Source organism: Leopardus geoffroyi, chromosome D2, assembly GCF_018350155.1.
Source record: "Leopardus geoffroyi isolate Oge1 chromosome D2, O.geoffroyi_Oge1_pat1.0, whole genome shotgun sequence".
NCBI lineage: Eukaryota > Metazoa > Chordata > Mammalia > Carnivora > Felidae > Leopardus > Leopardus geoffroyi.
In genome coordinates this window covers 50,766,931-50,785,085 of record NC_059334.1, presented here as the reverse complement: position 1 = coordinate 50,785,085, position 18,155 = coordinate 50,766,931, and the positions used below count along the sequence as shown (strand labels likewise).

The following is an 18,155-nucleotide window of genomic DNA, read 5'->3' as shown; positions in this document are numbered from 1 at the left end:
TATACTTTCTCTTGGTAAAGTGATGCTGCATGATAAGCACGATACCCCAGTGGCTACAACAGTAAAGCTTTATTATTGTGTATGCGTGAGTGGGTTGGCTGGGCAGGCCTGATCTGAGCTGTTCTCAGTGGGCTCCCTAGTGCACCTGCAGCCTGCCGTGGGGATGGTAGCGGTTTCCCTGATCTTAGCTTGGCTCTCCCGGTGTCTGTGGCCTTGGCTGGGGTGGCCGAGCTGACTGGGCTCGGGCCCTGTGTTCTCCCATCTTCCTGCAGGCTAGCCCGGGCTTGTTCTTCCAGCGAGGCAGGGTTCTAAGAGACAGCCGGGTGGAGGCATGGCCCCTTAAGGCTCAGAAGTGGCTTGCCACTATTCATCTTTCCCACTGGCTGAAATAACGAACAGACTGGCCCCGATTCAAGGGGTGAGGCAACAGGCCCCACTTCTTGATGGGAAGATACAAATTCACACCACAAAGGATATGGAGACCCAGGTGGAGAGAGTCCCAGCTGTTTTTGTATCCAGTCTACTCCAGATTTACACCAGGCTTCACATACCAACGGCGCTGTTACCTAGTTGCACAATGTTGCACAATTCATTTCACCGCTCTGTAGGGGCTGAGGGCAGGCTGCCCCAAGATGAGTCGCTAGGGTGTAGAGATTATTTTGAGCTGAAGGCAGTTGAGAGCCTACAAGCTCAAGAGAAACTTTTGCCCCTCTGTTAACTACGTAGAAGAATCTAAACTGGAGGGGGGTGTCTATCCCAGAATAGGGGTTACTGGCAGAGGTAAATTTTATCTAAGTGACCATCTGCATGGCAGGGCAAACGTCTAAATGCCAAACATCTGTTCTTCTTATTTCCCTGTGAATCGCATTCCTTTCCCCTTCTCCCTCGTTCAAGAAGACAAAGATACCTCATTTTGCCTGACTGGCTTCAGAATTTCCACGTCTGTGTGGATTCCCCGTTAAGTATGTTATTAAATTTGATTTTCTCTTGTTAATCCATCTCATGTCAATCTGAGTCTTAGTCCAGAAGGACTGAGCAGGAGGAGGGATTCCTGTTCCCCAAGAATTCTGAGCCACCTTCCTGCACTTGGAAAACGGGTGCTGTGAGAATGAACGAACTACATTTGTCTAGAACACTAGAGGAGTTCCGTAAATCCATCATACCCTCCAGCCATTCAGGGGTGGGAAAGAGGGGTACACCAGCTATGAACATTAACGGAAGTTGAATAATTTTATTTAAGTTTAATTTGGAGAACCAAAATGCTAAAACCAACACATACTTCAGAAAAAAAAAATGATATAGAAGTTTGAACAGTAATTTACAAGATTTTTGAATAACTGGGAAACAAAGCTCAATGTTATTAAAATCAGTAGGGGCCAGAGTACCCGGGTGGCTCAGTTGGATCAGGTCACCATCTCACGATTCGTAGGTTTGAGCCCCGCGTCAGGCTCTGTGCTGACAGCTCGGAGCCTGGAGCCTGCTTCAGATTCTGTGTCTCCCTCTCTCTCTGCTCCTGCCCGCTCGTGCTCTGTCTTGCTGTCTCTCAAAATAAATAAACATTAAAAAAAAATTTTTTTTAAATCAGTAGGGCCTGTGTGCTACTTTAACGGGAGCAAGAAAGGGTAGGTCATGAAGTCTGTGGGTCAGGCCATGGTGAATTTCTCATCTCTTTTTTTCCATACTCCACTCTGGTTGGTTGCTAAAACCAGTAGCTTTTTCTCTCTGTCCCATTTTCATGGAAATATGCATTTCCATTACAGATGTGTTCCCCAAAGGAGTTTTAGCTTGGTCAGAGAACTCTCAAAACTGCACACACAGTAGCTCAGAGCCGGGGAAACCATTGGCTTCAGGGAGAAAAGTACCGGGTTAGGTCTGAGGCTATCGTGATCCTGACCATGGTTGCTGACTTTGTTTGGAGTAAATGCTTCATAAATAGTAACTGGATGAATCTACCAGAGGAACAAAAGCAGAGGTGAACAACCAAGGTGACATAGCTACAATCACTCATTCTGCAAAGATTTCTTAAAATTCCTGCTTTGTTAGCATTGGGAGAATTGCAAAGGAGACAGAGGGGGTCCCTGCCACCAAAGAGCTTATGCTTTATGTGGAGAAGGGAGGAGTGTTTGTATGTGATTTTCAGCTAACATTTATTTTAATTTTTCCCCCAGCTTTACTGAGATACGATTGACAAATAAAAACTGATCTAGGGTACGCAATGTGATGATTTGATATATGCATACATTATGACATTATTACCATAATCAAGCTAAGAAAGCATCCATCACATCACATAGTTACTTTTCTTGTGTGTGTGGTGAGAGCACTTAAGGTCTACTCATTCAGCAAATTCCAATATATAATAGAGCACTATTAACTATAGTCATCACGCTGTACATGGGATTCCCAGAACCTACTCATAAGTAAAAGCTTATATCCTTTGGCCAACATTTTGCCATTTCTTCCACCACCGAGAATGGCAATGGCCATACGACTCTCTGCTTCTGTGAGTTTGACTATTTTAGATTCTACGTGTAAGTAAGATTATACAGTAATTGTCTTTCTGTGTCTGGCTTATTTCACATAGCATAATGTCCTTCTGGTTCATCCACGTTGTTCCAAATGGCAGGATTTCCTTTTTTATGGCTGAATAATATTCCATTTTATTAAAAAGATACCACATTTTCTCTACCCGTTCTCATCAATAGATATGTTGTTTCCATATCTTCTTTTTTTTTTTTTTTACGTTTTATTCATTTTTGAGACAGAGACAGAGCGTGAACGGGGGAGGGGCAGAGAGAGAGGAGACACAGAATTGGAAACAGGCTCCAGGCTCTGAGCCATCAGCCCAGAGCCCGACGTGGGGCTCGAACTCACGGACCGCGAGATTGTGACCTGAGCCGAAGTCGGCCGCCCAACCGACTGAGCCACCCAGGCGCCCCTCCATATCTTCTTATTGTAAATAATTCCACGAACATTTGCCAAGTACTTACTATGTGTCAGCAACCATGCCAGGCAATTCAGGAGTTATGTGTCTCACTTAACCCTCACAGCGGTCCTACAAGGAAGGTGTTGTTATATAATTTTATAGACGAAGAATCTGGAGTTTTGAGTTGTTACGGAACTTCCTCAAGGCCCCCCAGCCAGCGAAAGGTGGAGCTGGCTTTGAACTCAGATCTACCTAATAGCAGAGTCTGAATTCTTGATTACTATGGGTTAGATGGAAAGGCTTTGATATGTTTGTTTTATCTTTAAAAATTTTTATCTCATTTATTTTTATTATGACCATTTTCAAACAGAAGAAGTTGAAAAATTATACATACACTGCTCCTCGATTCTAGATTAACATTTTACTACATTGCTTTATCACCTGACTATCCATTTCTCTCTCCCTCCATCCAACCATCAACCTATCATTTTTTTTTTTTTTTGATGCCTTTCAAAGGAGGTTACAAACATCAGTAGAAGCTAGGATTTGAACTGAGCCTGGAAGGATGTTATCAAGTCTATAAAGGCAGAAGACGTAGAGGAAGCAAAAGTCCATGTATGGGGAAAAGAGTGGGTGAAAGAACAGGGGCAGGAATGTGCATGATGACTTCATAGAACAAGAAGGAGGCAATGACAGAGGGTGACAGGGGGGACAATGACAATGAAGGATGGGTAGGAAGGCTGGATGGAAGAGAACTTGGGCAAACGAACAGAGGAGTTCCACTTCAACGAGAGTAAATAGGGGAAACAGGAACAGCCAGAGTTTCCAGTAGAAAGAACGCAGGTCATAAGCAGTATCGGGAGGGGTCGGTGTCCAGAAGGGCAGGAGTAAGGGAACACTAACCTAATGGAAGGCTACTAGTTGTAGCAAACTACGCATAAGGGAACCTGAGTCTGGAGAGCAGTGGGGATAGATAGGGAGAGAACAAAAACCACCAAGAAAATGTAATATAAGAAATTTGTTTTATTGTTGCTTACATTCAAAAGCAATATTTTCTAGGATAGAATAATGTAGAACACCACAATCTAAATTAATTTTTTCTAAAAATGTTTTTCAACTGTGATCTTCGGAAAACACGTCCATTGACAGAGCTCATTGGGTGAGCGGATACCCACGTCCTGCAGATGTTGACCTAGTCAGGCTCTGTGCCGGCTGCTTCCTGTACATCATCTCCTGGAATCCTCACAGACCCGCAGGGGAAGGCACTGACGCTCCTCCCAGAATTCCTCTAACCCTATGGGTGCCAACAGGAGGCAATTTTGCCCCTGCCCGGGGGACATTTGGCAATGTCTGCAGACAATAGTGATGGTCATGACCAGGGAGGTTACTACCGACATCTGATGGGTAGAGACCAGGGTTGTTTCCGAACATCCTTCAATGCACAGGGCAGCCTCGCAATGAAGAATTATCAGGTCCAAAATCTAATTAGTGTGGAGAGTGAGAGTCTAACCTAATTAGCACAGAGGTTAAGATAAGTAGCAGCTCAAGTCATAATTTTTGAAAGGTACTGTTGGTCTAATTTTATTGATGAGAAACACAAGGCTTAAGAGGGTTAAGAAATTTCCTAAGTTCACGCTGCCAACGGGTGGCAAAAAACAGGGTGTTTACTTAGGTCTTTTGATTCCAAATTCAATGTCTTTCAGTTATACCATGACTCCATGCAGAAGAAAAAGGGGTTAAAATCATTCCATGGCTTCAAGTCACGGGACATGAGAGGATTTTAGCGCCAAAGACCAGGGCGGTGACGTCAACGAGAAGAAAACAGAAAGTCTGGGGGCAACTAATGGCAGAGTGTACCTAATCAGTCCAGTTGCTGACAGGTCAACGTTGGAAGTGACGGGGTGGGGAGAAGTTAAGTGACAACGTCCCCTGGGGACCTGGCAAGAAGACCCAGAGGTCAGGACCGGAAATTTACTGCCTCGAACAGGCAGCTGTTAGCTACGGGCATGACAAGAGGGGCTTGGGAGATGGGTTAAGTAAAGAGAGCAGAGGAATTGGGGCTGAATTCTAAGAAAATGGCCGTAAGAAAAGAAGTGCAGGAAAAGGAACCAAGGAAGACAATAAAGAAAGTGGAATCCGAAAGCTGCCCACAGGATGTGATTTTATTAAAGAAGGCCCAAGAATAGGAGTTCGAGAAGGTCGTGTTTCTTGGTGTGCTGGGAAGAATTTCCCTGTATCCCATTCCATGTATAATTTGTATAACTAATTGGTAGAACTGACAGCAGAGAATACTTGTTTCTTTTTTCTGCTGTTTGTAATTATTCTTAGAATCTGTGTTAGCCCTGAAAATAAACTTTCAACTTTCATTCAGGCAAAAGCCTCAGACTGCCAGCCCCAACCCCCAAGCTTCTGGTAGCTTCCAGTCTGACGTGGACACCCCAAATATTACTTATCTGGAGCCAATGTTCTCATTTCTCTCTGCTGAGTCCACACATCCTTGTTTGACCAAATAACAGGAACAAACAATTCTTTCCATAATGGATGTACCCTAAGGTGTCACGCTTCTGAGAATCTCCACTGAAAATTGATTCCCCTGAACTATGGCACGGTATGATTTTTGTTAACACACTTGTTACTTATTGGACACAAATGGTAGGGGCTGGAGCAAATATGCCGAGCCTCCGGGCTAGAATAGTACAGGTAGTGCCCAGCTCTGAGCAGAGGGGAAGAGGGGAGGGGAGGGGGGGTTGGAGCGCAGCTATAAATGGTAGCTGTGGTACCAGAGCAGCTGACCACACCAGCAAAAAGTTATTGACTAATAAGGATGTAACTGTTGTACTATGTGCCGCCCCCCCCCCCCGCAACAACTTTGTTTCCTTTTTTTTTTTTTTTTACTGTAAAATGACTATTAATGCTCATACTGGTTAAGATTTTTTTGCACGTTTACTATATGCAGGAATTGTGTCCAGCACATCGTATGGATTACCCCATTCTGACCCTCACGAGGACTCAGTGATCTTGGTTTAATTATCAACCCCTCCACCCACCGTAGGCCAGATGAGGTTCTGACAAGGATTTGGGACGGCTGGAATACCGGGGCTCACTCCCTCCTCAAAATCCTGCTGCACACTGAAACTTTCTGTGCTGAGGAAAAGCTTGATGTGCTGTCCGGTGTTCGTGTGGAGCGCTTGAAACCTGGTTAGTGCAACAGACTGACACTCAAACACAAGCACACACGCACGAGACCTCTGAATTTTAGCTAAAAAAGTAATTACATTTTAATTACGTTTGTATTAATGCATTTCAATTACATTTTAATCAAAATTATGAAATGTGGTAAAAAGCCACATTTCAGAGCCGTATGGACCGTGCAAATGCAGAACATTCCCACCCCGGAGGAACGTTCTATTAGGTAGTACTGTTTAGGAAAAAATGCTGCCTTTTTCCTTTCCTCCCTGGTTGGATTCCAGGGCAAGCACACAGGTCTTTCTCCTCCCCTTCCTTCCCCAGCTACTCCAAACCCCCAGCCTCTGAGAAAGGAGATTCCTTTCCTCTTTCCATCTTCCCTTCTTCCACACGGCCCATCCCATCCGCATGGCATCAGCCTGTTAACAGCCCTGCGTAGGCAGATGGGCGTGACCTTTCCAAATCAGGCCCTGCCTGCAGCATTACCCTCCACATCATCAACAATCTGCAATTACTCAACTTGCAAAAGACGGAAATCACTCTGCCAGAGCTACCATCGGGCAGACTCAATCTGAACATTCCAAGAATCAAAAACAAACCCAAACACACAGCATTTAATGAAATAAACAAAATACATGCTTTGGGCTTTGCTAGAGCCTCTCTGTAAATGATGACTTTGGTTAGAGGGAAGCCTGTGAGGTTTGTTTCTATTCTCCAAAACTTTTTAAAAGAACTGGTCGTCCTACATTACTTAAATGGAGAATCGGCCTTATTTGCCACTGAAAACAATGTTCTGAAATGCAAAAATCCTCAAGCCTTGAACCTAAAGACCTTCACAGATGAGAGCTCAGGGCGCTCCAGCGCTCTACGTTTAGAAGTCCATTTTCAATGCTAATGAATTCTTTTACGAGCCATATTTTCTAATTCTTACGTGTGTTTTAGACATAGATTCGCTAATCATTACTTAGATGCAACCCAGAGGTTTTTGCAGTGAAAATGGGACGTCAGTCCAGATTTATAAAGAGCAGGAGATTGCGGGAAGGAGAAGAAACAAAACAGCCAGAGCGTAAAATGAGGAAGGACTTGACTTAGCCTGTTTTTTAAATATCCTAAAGTACCGTGTGGCTACTGCTCAGTAACTTTGCAGTCCCCTTCTCAAATTTTCCAAAAAGTCCAACTCTTTCTGAAACTTCCTGAAACCGACTAAATGACCTAGGGATGCTTGTGAAGATGGAGATTACGACTTAGAGGTGCCGGGGTTGGGCCGGAGATTTTGCATTTCTAGCAAGCTCCCAGATGACAACGATGTTGTTGAGTAGCAACGGTGTAGAGCCCAAGAAGCTGGAATCAGACTGGCAGCTGGAACCTGCTTCTGCCCGAGTGAGTTCCAGACAGGTTAGCCTAGAATCTGCCTCTGAGCAAGCTCGGGGAGCTGCTTCTTCAGGCCTTTGAGACTGCCGCCTTCAAGGCGAAGTTTGAGGACCTGGGCGAACCGCAACATAATCAACAGCAGTAACGTCTACCGGGGGCGAGTTACACACGGGGCACCTGCACCTCCTTCCTTCGGTCTTCTAGGCAAACACAGGAAGTGGGCCCTATTATTATTCCTGTTTCACAGGTGAAGAAACTTGAGGCTCAGAGACTTAAGTAACTTGCGCAAGGTCACAAGCTTTTCAGGAGATTTGAATCCAGGTCCACGTAACTCCAAGAGACAAGGCCCCGAATGGCCTCAGTTTCCGGTGCTGTGAAATGGGAAGCGCTGGCCGGCAGAATACAGATCCGTACCAGATTGTCTAAGGGAGCCTTCGATTTTCCCCTGGAGACCCTGCTCGCTGACGCTGCAGGGAAAAGTTCTGTTTGAGAACACCGGGCCCCCTCTGCTTGCCTAGGTCAGGGGCGCGCAAGGCTGCTAAGGGTCACGACGGACCCCGGGGAGGATAGGGCAGTCCTGGAGCGAGCTGGCTCGGGACACAGCGGGCCGACCCGTTACATAACCGCCAGGCGTCCCTCCGCCCCCGCGCCCCTCACCCCGCGCCAAGCCGCGGCGCGCAGAGCGGGTCGCAGTGATAAACCCCTCTCGCCCGCCCGACAGAGTCCGCGGCGGAGCTGGCGCGGCGGGGGCTGAACCTGCCCGTGCGCTTCGGCACCCGGGCGCTGGGCTCTTCCCGGCCGCGCTCTCCTCCTCCTCCCGCGCTGCCCGCGGGGCCCCCGGCCCCAGCCCCGCCGGCGCCTCCGCCCCGAGCACTCCCCGCCCCTCCTCGGAAGCGCGGACCGCGGCGGCTGGGGCCCGGGACGGGGGCCACGGCGCAGGGACACGGCCGGGTGGGTGCGCCCGGGAGGCATGTCCGCGCGCCACGGCCCGGGATACAGCGGTCCACGCGAGGTGAGGACGCGGCGGGGCCGGGCGGAAGGGGGTTCGCGCGCCCTGGGCGGGCTGCGGGGCGCCGGGGTCGGCCCCGCTGGGCTGCGGGGCGCCGGGGTCGGCCCCGCTGGGCTGCACCGGGCGCACCCTCCCGCCGGCGGCTCTGGCGCCCGGAGCCCCCTCGGCTCTTCTTCTCCCAGTTCCCCGGCGGCGCGGGGCTCAGTTGACCCAGGCATCCTGCGCGGCGGGGCTCTCGGGCTGCGCTTGGTGGAGCTGGCGGAGGGCGCTCCGTCGGCTGCCGCCGCCCCCCGCGCCCAGCCTCGCTCCGGGAGCCCCCACCCCAACCCGGGTCCCTCGGGACGCCTGCAGAGTTAGGAGACGGACGTGTGCCCGCTCGTCGTGTCGGTGTCGGTGTCGGGCCAGCGTTCCGGCAGTTTCTGGGCAGGTGGCTGGAGAGGAAGCGGCTTTGATCTCCATCTCCTGTGCTTTCCAAAGGCGGACTGCCCGATGTAATAGAGACCGTTTGTCGGCTGGATTCGGTTTTCAGTGTCTTTTTTTAAATCTTCGTCTGTCTCGGGTAATAATATTTATTCCTCGTGGGCGGTGTACTAACAACACACCAGCTTCAGTTGATTGAATTTAATTTTTCAGCTGTTTCTTGTCCTCAAGGAAAGTAGTGCGGACTCAGGGTCAAGTGTTGGCAAGCACAATTTTAAAGCACGATCCCAGTAAAACCTGGGGCTATTTGGTTAGCCTTCTGTCTTCACAGCCCAGCTTTCTGACCATCTTATAACTTTTTTTTTTTTTTTTTTTTTTTTTAATGTTGAGACGGATGGAACCTACTAGAACACTGGTTAAACCATTCCATTCTGATGGGCTTCTCATTTGTGCAACTTAACTTGTTTCTTGGCTGAGAGGGGGGTACTCTGAAGGCGCAGCCAGCTTAACCCAGGAAGAAAAGACTTCAGGCCTGACAAATTTAGAAATACACTGTCTCTATAGGTATCTGAGGTCGCTAGCTTTTAAAATCATCAACCGACCCTGCGGAGTTTGTCTCGCCCCCCCCTCCCCCCATGTGACGCCAGACTGGGCTAATGGTGTCTGACCCTTCCCAAGGTGCCCAATGTATGTTTGTTAAAGAAAACAAACGATTAAATAAGGAGTAATTAAGTGACTGGGATTTGCTTACCTAATCACAGGATCTTGAAAATTGCTAAGGGTTTTAGAGATCATCTCTTCAAACCCTTCTCCTTGCAGGCCCGGAAGCTCAGATTCTGGTGGTCAAGGATTGGCTAAACTCCTACTGGTAACTGGTGATGGAACCAACCAAGCCCACAATCCAGGCCTTCTCCTTCCCACTTCCTTAGACTTTCAAAGCGTATTGCCGCTAGGCATTTTGTTTTGTTTTGTTTTTAAAATATTTATTTATTTTTGAGACGGAGAGAGACAGAGCATGAACGGGGGAGGGTCAGAGAGAGAGGGAGACACAGAATCGGAAACAGGCTCCAGGCTCTGAGCTGTCAGCACAGAGCCTGACGCGGGCTCGAACTCACGGACCGCCAGATCATGACCTGAGCCGAAGTCGGATGCTTAACTGACTGAGCCACCCAGGTGCCCCAACCGCTAGGCATTTTGAACTACAATGATAATACTGGAATCACTTATGATCATATCCTTTTCCTCTTCTTATTTATTTATTTTAACTGGTGTGATTTTGAAATAAACGAGAGGTTGATTTAGTTAAATTGTATTTGGAGTCCAATTTTAAAAAATGTGAACCCTTAATTTAATTTAATTTTATTTTATTATTATTTTTTTCAATGTTTATTTATTTTTGGGACAGAGAGAGACAGAGCATGAACGGGGGAGGGGCAGAGAGAGAGGGAGACACAGAATCGGGAACAGGCTCCAGGCTCTGAGCCATCAGCCCAGAGCCCGACGCGGGGCTCGAACTCACGGACCGCGAGATCGTGACCTGGCTGAAGTCGGACGCTTAACTGACTGCGCCACCCAGGCGCCCCTGAACCCTTAATTTTAAATAATATTTACATTCTACCTGAACAATGATGAATATGCAGATATGTCCTAGGTGAACATCCAGAAAAGGAAAGCAATCAAAACAGGTGGACTGAATTTACCATTTCTCCCTGGAACGTCTTCTGATTCTCAGCTCCTGATGGCGATGATTGGTTAGAGTAAAAGGTGTAATGTATGATATTGGAGCCAACTTGAGGATCATTTGTGTGTTATAAGGAACACCATGACCATATTGTAGAGCTGAGACGGGAACTTTAAGCTGACTTATTTAGTGTTTTATGCATTGCACGTTTTTTTTTATGTTTTTCAGTTTCGTTCAATTTAACAGATATTTACCTGCTGCATTATATAATGCCTACTATGTGCCTGGTGTATTCTGGGCATTTGGGATAGATCAGTGAACACAACAAAGAAAGTTGTTCCTGCGGAGCTCAAGTTACAATTCATTCATGAGAATTTTTTCCAGATTTTGTTTGGCAGCTAGAAGAGAATTTCAGGGGCACCTGGGTGGTTCAGTTGGTTGAGCATCTGACCATTGATCTCAGCTCAGGTCTTGGTCTCCAGGTCGTTGGTTCAGGGCCTGCATTGTGCTGGGTGTGGAGCCTACTTGAAAAAAAAAAAAAAAGAGGGAGAATTTCAGTTTTGCCTAAAGTAGGGAAATGGACATAAATGTTCCGGATTATCTTCCTTCCAATCCTATGATTCTGCTGATTTTATAATCGCTGAAAAGAAAGAAGCGAATTCAGTGAAGTTACTTGGACTTCTATACACCGATACCCTCCTATACACTCACGAAGAGCCAGTCCCACATTTGGTTATTTTATGGATGTTCATTCGGAGTCTCTTAAATTACGTTGTCTTTAGTGCAGGGATATCGCCGCCTTGGTGACATTAAACTTAAGCATGGAAGGATTAGTTTTCTCAGTAGTGTTAGGGTACCCGTGTTAGTGTTACATACTGTAATTGTACTAGTTTGTAAGATGTAGCTTCTTATTTATTTATGAGGATGGTGTTCTGCTTTCATTTTTTCTCACTTTACATTTGTCTCCCATCCCCCTGACTATCCCATAGGCCACACAGTGTTGTGACTTCTTGGTAAATCCGTTACCAGGGAAGTTTTTATTCAGACATTCCAGTTTTAAGCATTTTCTAATTCTCTCACTTGCTTTTTCTTCAAAACGGCATGGTTTGCAAGCTTAGGCATGTTTATTGTTTTTAACAAAGGCTTATCAAAATGAACTTGGCAGTTTTTCAGTCGTATACAGCCAAAAAAAGTATTCAGTGCAGCTTTTCGGGCTGTTTATACATTCCTTACCTAACCAACTGCTTTGCTTTTAAAAATCGCTAATTTGGAAGCTATTTGCTTATGAGAGAACCTTTGTCGTATATCTCAAAACTCACCCGTTAAAGGGGTGTAATAATTGAATTGAGAAAAACCAAATCCACATTTGATGTTGGGAGATTCCGAGTACAAAGATGTCCTCTCTGTCTGTTTCTAATTTGTTGTACATCAAAGGACTTCGGGAAGTGTCATTATCCAGCAATGTCCTATTTGAAAGTGGTCTCTGTTAAACACTTGGAGGAGAGTCACGATTTCTGACGGCTGCTAGGCACCCAAGATGAGTTGATTTTCTTCATCTTCCCACCACTTCAGATCTCCATCAGGTACCTGTCTCCTTTACCCCTTCTTTTACTCCACACTCATGAATGGGATGAGTTGCTGTAGCCAGGTAGGAAGTTACACGCCATTAATTAATTATTTAATGTGCTCCTTCTTTACTTAATAAGTAATAAACACTTATCATTTCTACCCCCTCTGCACACCATCCCCTCCATCCCCCTCCCCCCCCCCCCAGTACTCCTGGGTAATGGAGTACTGACCCACACTAAAGCAACACATTGGGTTAGCCAGTGCCCTCCTTCCCTCTGAATCACCTATTGGTTGCTGCTCAGAGCACAGGGGCCACTATGGCAAATAGCTATCATCACAAGAACCTGGTGTACTTTGCTTTTATCAGCCCAGGTGTATGCTTACAGTGGCGTTTGCTCATAGTCCTGTTTATTCCAGCAGAACTTGCTAGTGTAATTTTGCAATTTAATGACGGGTCACATAAAGCGAAGAGATGGGAATGCCAAAGAATGCCTTTTCTATAAAAACTAAATTGATTGCCGTATAGGCGCATAAAAGTAAGTCATTTTTTTTTAAGTTTATTTATTTATTTTTGAGAGAGAGGAAGTGCAGGTGGGGGAGGAGCAGAGAGAGAGAGGGAAAGAGAGAGAATCCCAAGCAGGCTCCACACTGACAGTGACAATGCAGGGCTCGGATCCATGCACTGTGAGGTCGTGACCTGAGCCAGCGCTTAATCTGCTGAGCCACCCAGGTGTCCCAAAAGTAAGTTATTTTTAAAAACCGTATCAACACACGCTACAACACGGTTGAACCATGAAAACATTATGCTAAATGAGAGAAGCCAGACACAAAAGACCACATGTTGTACGATACGCCCACCATAGGCAAATCCATAGAAACAAAAAGTAGATTCGTGGTTGCCGTGCTATGGGGGTGGGGAAAGTTGAGGGTGACTGGTGAGGGTTACATGGTTTCTTTTGGGGATGATGGCTTTGTTCTAGAATTAGATAGTGGTGATGGCTTTGTAGTATGTGAGTGCACCGAACTGTAGCCTTTAAAATGATTAAAACAGTAAATTTTATCTCAACCTCCTCCCCCAAAGATAATGAAGCTAAATAGAGAAAGAGTAGTCAGCAAACAGGCTGCTACTATGTAGGCATGGAACCGACAGCTATAAATGATTGGAAAACTATAATAAAGCAAATCCAGAAAGATTTTGCACTCAGGTTTTTCCACAAGTGACTTTAAGGTACAAATGCTTTTAAGAAACAGAAGCAGGAAATCTGGGTGTGGTTTCACCAAGAAGGCAACCCAGAACTCCGGTCGTGACCTGATAGCTAAAGGTTAGTGAGTGATTTTGCTTGTATTTATGTGACTAATGTTGAAATACAATGTTTGAAATATGTCGTATCAACTTTTCGACTCTGCGTTTACTGACTTCTGACTGCCCCAGTTAAGAGAGATCTTAATTTTTCAGTTTCTTAGAGTACCCGTGTATCTTGAAAATAGCTCATCCCTCTGCTTCTGGAGAGAAATTCCATGTTTATAAGCCTCTCTTATGGATGTCATGTTAGTTACTTCCTATTTATAAAGGGGACCTGAACCTAGTCTTCAAGCTTTAAATCCCCATAAAAGTCACCGTCTGTCTCCCCCCAAGAAATCTTATGACTACTATATGTAAACAGAGTAGCCACATAAAATCTTAACCACCCCAATACTTAAACATTTGTTAACTTTATAATTTTTCAAATATTTCTGAGCGCAATCCACCATTTTCTGGTTTATTTAGCACATTACAGATTAAAGCTGTAATTACCTATCTGGCAGACCAAGGGGTGTTATTTTTGTAATTTTACTTTTTTGGATGAAATACTTTCCACGGGAGTAAGCTCATATTTACCTACTGAAACCAGTCGTGTTTCTTGAAATAGTAATTTCATCGTTCTAAACTTGTGACTTCAAAATACCTGCATTCATAGCCCATGAAGGAACTGCCCCCCCCAAAAAAAACCCAAAAACAAACAAAACCCAAACCCACACTCACCACTAAGTTAGATCTGCTTGAAGGGAGAATAGAGTGCTATTTCTTCAGTCTGATGTTGGTCAACCAGACAACTAGCAAAAAGCAATCTTGACCATCATTATTAACGGGTCACGAATGCGGAAGCCCACTCACAGGCATCACTGCCATCAAAAAGAAGTTGTTTGTCCCAGGGGTACCTGGCTGGCTCAATGGGTAGAGCACATGACTGTTGAACTTGGGGTCATGAGTTTGAGCCCCAAGTTGGGTGTAGAGATTACTTAAGGAAATTAAAAAGAAAAGTGGTTTGTCCGGGTTGATGCCTGACTACTGAGTGATCAGTCACTTGATTCAAGACTATATCAATGGTTCTCAGCGCTAGCTTCACATTAGAATCACCTGGGAGGGAAAAACAGTATTTGTGCCAAGGACCCATCCTTAAAAATTCTGATTCACTAGGTCTGGGTTAGGGCCAGGGCACCAGTGGTTTTTCAGTCTCCCCTGGTGAACCTCATGTGTAGGCAGGGTTGTGAACCTGATGTATATAATACTTAATGATTTTACACTTTTTTTTTTTAATTTTTTTTTTTTCAACGTTTGTTTATTTTTGGGACAGAGAGAGACAGAGCATGAACGGGGGAGGGGCAGAGAGAGAGGGAGACACAGAATCGGAAACAGGCTCCAGGCTCTGAGCCATCAGCCCAGAGCCCGACGCGGGGCTCGAACTCACGGACCGCGAGATCGTGACCTGGCTGAAGTCGGATGCTTAACCGACTGCGCCACCCAGGCGCCCCGATTTTACACTTTTTCAGAACAACTTTTATTGAAACAAAGTATGATTTCTTAACAAACTTGATGAAAATATTAAACATGAGACTTTTTTCTTCTTTTTAATTAGTACTACAATTTCTCCATATGGTACTCACTCAGTATATGGGAAGCTTTCCCAATGGTCGAATGAATTGTCACTGATTTTCCTCCTGTGGGAGGAATTCACTGAGCTTATGTCTGTACAATGTCAGAATAACCAAATCAAGGGGTGCCTGGGTGGCCAAGTCAGTTAAGCATGCAACTCTTGATTTAGGCTCAGGTCATGATCCCAGGGTTGTGAGATTGAGCCCTGCCTAGGGCTTCTCGGTGAGCACGCAGCCTGCTTGAAATTTTCTCTCTCTTTCCTCTGCCCCTCCCCCTGCTCACATGTGTCTGTGCACCCTCTCCCAAAAAAACATAAAAAAAAAAAAAAACCCAAAATACAACCCAAAAACAAATCGACCAAGTTGGTGTTATTACAGTCAACCAACCAATAATTGATCAGTCACCCTACTTGTTTTATGTTTTGGTGATTGTTTTTCTTGAGGACAGTAATTTGGCCTTTTCTACAACAATCGGTTTCCTCTATAATAACTTAAAGATGTGTCTTTGTTTATTATGCATTTCCTCAAGTTGATAGGAATCTTAATGTTCAAACTTGTTTCTGAATACTTTTTGTTTAACTGTATCAAAATAAATTTTGAAAATACATGGTTTCTATGTAAGAAATACCTAAGACTCGTAGAAGCAAGCAGCTTAAACCTTGCCTTATGTGACTTAAAAAAATAGTGTCTACTTAAAAAAAAATTTTTTTTTAACGTTTATTTATTTTTGAGACAGAGAGAGACACAGCATGAACGGGGGAGGGGCAGAGAGAGAGGGAGACACAGAATCAGAAACAGGCTCCAGGCTCCGAGCCATCAGCCCAGAGCCCGACGCGGGGCTCGAACTCGCGGACCGCGAGATCGTGACCTGAGCCGAAGTCGGACGCTTAACCGACTGCGCCACCCAGGCGCCCCAATAGTGTCTACTTTTAAGTTTTTCCTTACTATTAAGATTTACTGTCTTTGAGAAAATGTGGTAAGGTGATAGACACAGTGAAAGACACTGATCTAGTGCACTTCTTAGAACTGACTTTATGTTTAATGACATTTGTTCTTATTTTACTTCTAATACTGTTGGGAATTCTCACCCACTGTTACCAGTTAGCTGTCCCCAAATGTGCTTTCCCTGTTGATTTTTGTATTAAAAGTAGCACCTTCATGGATGTTGGCCAGTCATTTTTGAACTGTGTTTTGCAGATTTCTGGGAGTTTCAAGGAGTCGCAGGGGCTGTTATGGGGCATGGGGACAATGAGGGGGAAAGATGTCCTGCATCCAGTTTGGGGTTCCCTTCGGTGGTCTCGACTGCAACCTGAGCAGGTGTGCTATTCTTGGTTTCGCATTTTGGATTTCCAAGTCAGATTTTATCTGAACGAAGGCTTTCTTGGTGAAAACAAGTTTGCAAATGATTAGGCCACGTGTTTGTAAGTTTCTGCTTCTGCAACCCTGCCAAATTTGGTTTATGTCATTCTGGTAGCTCCTTATTGTTTCTAACTGCTACTGTGCACCTGTGTTGAAAAAGCATGGGAAGACATTGGTCTTACTAACTTTATATCCTCTGTGCCTGTACAGACAGACAGCCAAATGAGCAGTTAGATATTCTGGGCAAGAAGCATAGATCGGGAGTTATCCGCGTAGAGACTCAGTTTAAGTCCCGCATGTATGGAAGTAATCGCCCAAGGAGAGCGTCTATAGAGAGACATGAGGTGAGTCAAAGATGAAATCCAGAGGAATGGCTGTTCTGGGTCAGGTACCCTCTGTAGTCACATTTTGGTCAATGGAGTTTCCTCTTTACTTTGCCATTTCCCCACATATACTTGGGCATAACTGTCAAAAGAGTTGGAGTATGACTGTATATGTGTGTGGGTGGGGGTAGGCGATGAGGTCAGAGCGCATAGACTGTGGAAACCATCCAAGGATGTTTTCTGTTTCTTTGAATACCCTACATCCTAGAGGGCTTATTCTTTTTTTTTTTTTTTTTTTTAATTTTAGAGAGAGAGAGTACACGCATGTGCAAGCAGAGGAGAGGCGGCGGGGAGGGCAGAGAGAGAGAGAGAGAGAGAGAATCTTAAGCTCCACACTCAGTGTGGATCCCAATGTGGGGCTTGATCCCACAACGCTGGGATCACGACCTGAGCCAAAATCAAGAGTTGGACACTCAAACGACTGAACCGCCCAAGTGCCCCACCTAGAGGGCTCCTACTGTACGTGTGTTGACGAACAGAACAAGAAGATAAACTTGAGTGATTGCCTCATGGATTTGGTAGTGAGAGAGCCATTGCAGTATTTTTGGCATACAATGATTTGTTAAGAAGCATTATGGTTTCTTGACTTTTAAAATCCAGACGTTGCCCCCCTGTCTTCATTCTCCCCTCTGGAACCAGAGTGGTGACTGCTAGGCTCTGGGTAAGGTCCCACTGAAGCCCTGGGGTGAGTCTGCATTCCAAAGGGTCTGAAGCTTTATTCTGTTTCATTGACACAGACCCTGCCTTCCGTGCTGGCCAGCTGTTTGGCAAATTTACTTACAAGTCTCAACAGGCAACAGTGTATTAACATAATTTATAAACTCATGAACCCTCTTAGAAAAGCTCAAAGTACCATGGTAAAGAATAAATAAATGTTCATAAATAAGATACTGGCAAAAATATTTTGCTTAATAGTTAGGGGGTTCCAACAATAAGGAGATTGGTCATTGTATCAAAAAATTAAGCACCACACATTTATTTCCTCTCATTTTTACTTCTTTTGGTTGACTTCTTCCCCACTCAAAAAAGATAAAGTACAGAAAACCATATATTCTAATTTTATTAGAGGTGAAGGTCTAATTAAAATTTCAAATGACACTGAATGCTGCATCCGAATCAGCATCTTGGAATTGTTCTGGCACATTCTGCTTTCTTTATAAACTTTTGCACGATGGTATACCTAATGGGTGGCATATACAGGCAACGTTAAGGTAATGCGTCAGTTTGGGTTTTTTAAATTTTAATAGTTTTTAAGCTGGGAAGAGACATTTGAATTAGATGAAATAGAATTCATTACTTTTAAAGCCCCTAATAAAAAACATATTGGGATTAAGTAAT

The 18,155-nt window shown here is 45.0% G+C and overlaps 1 protein-coding gene across 1 annotated transcript in view; it reads left to right on the top strand.

Moving 5' to 3' along the window:
• The first annotated feature begins 8,371 nt into the window (after positions 1-8,371).
• SLC16A12 (solute carrier family 16 member 12) overlaps positions 8,372-18,155 on the top strand; it is a 79,908-nt gene continuing 70,124 nt past the window's right edge. The window contains 1 exon segment of the mRNA XM_045438164.1: positions 8,372-8,495. The gene's annotated coding sequence lies outside the window, so the exon portion shown is untranslated.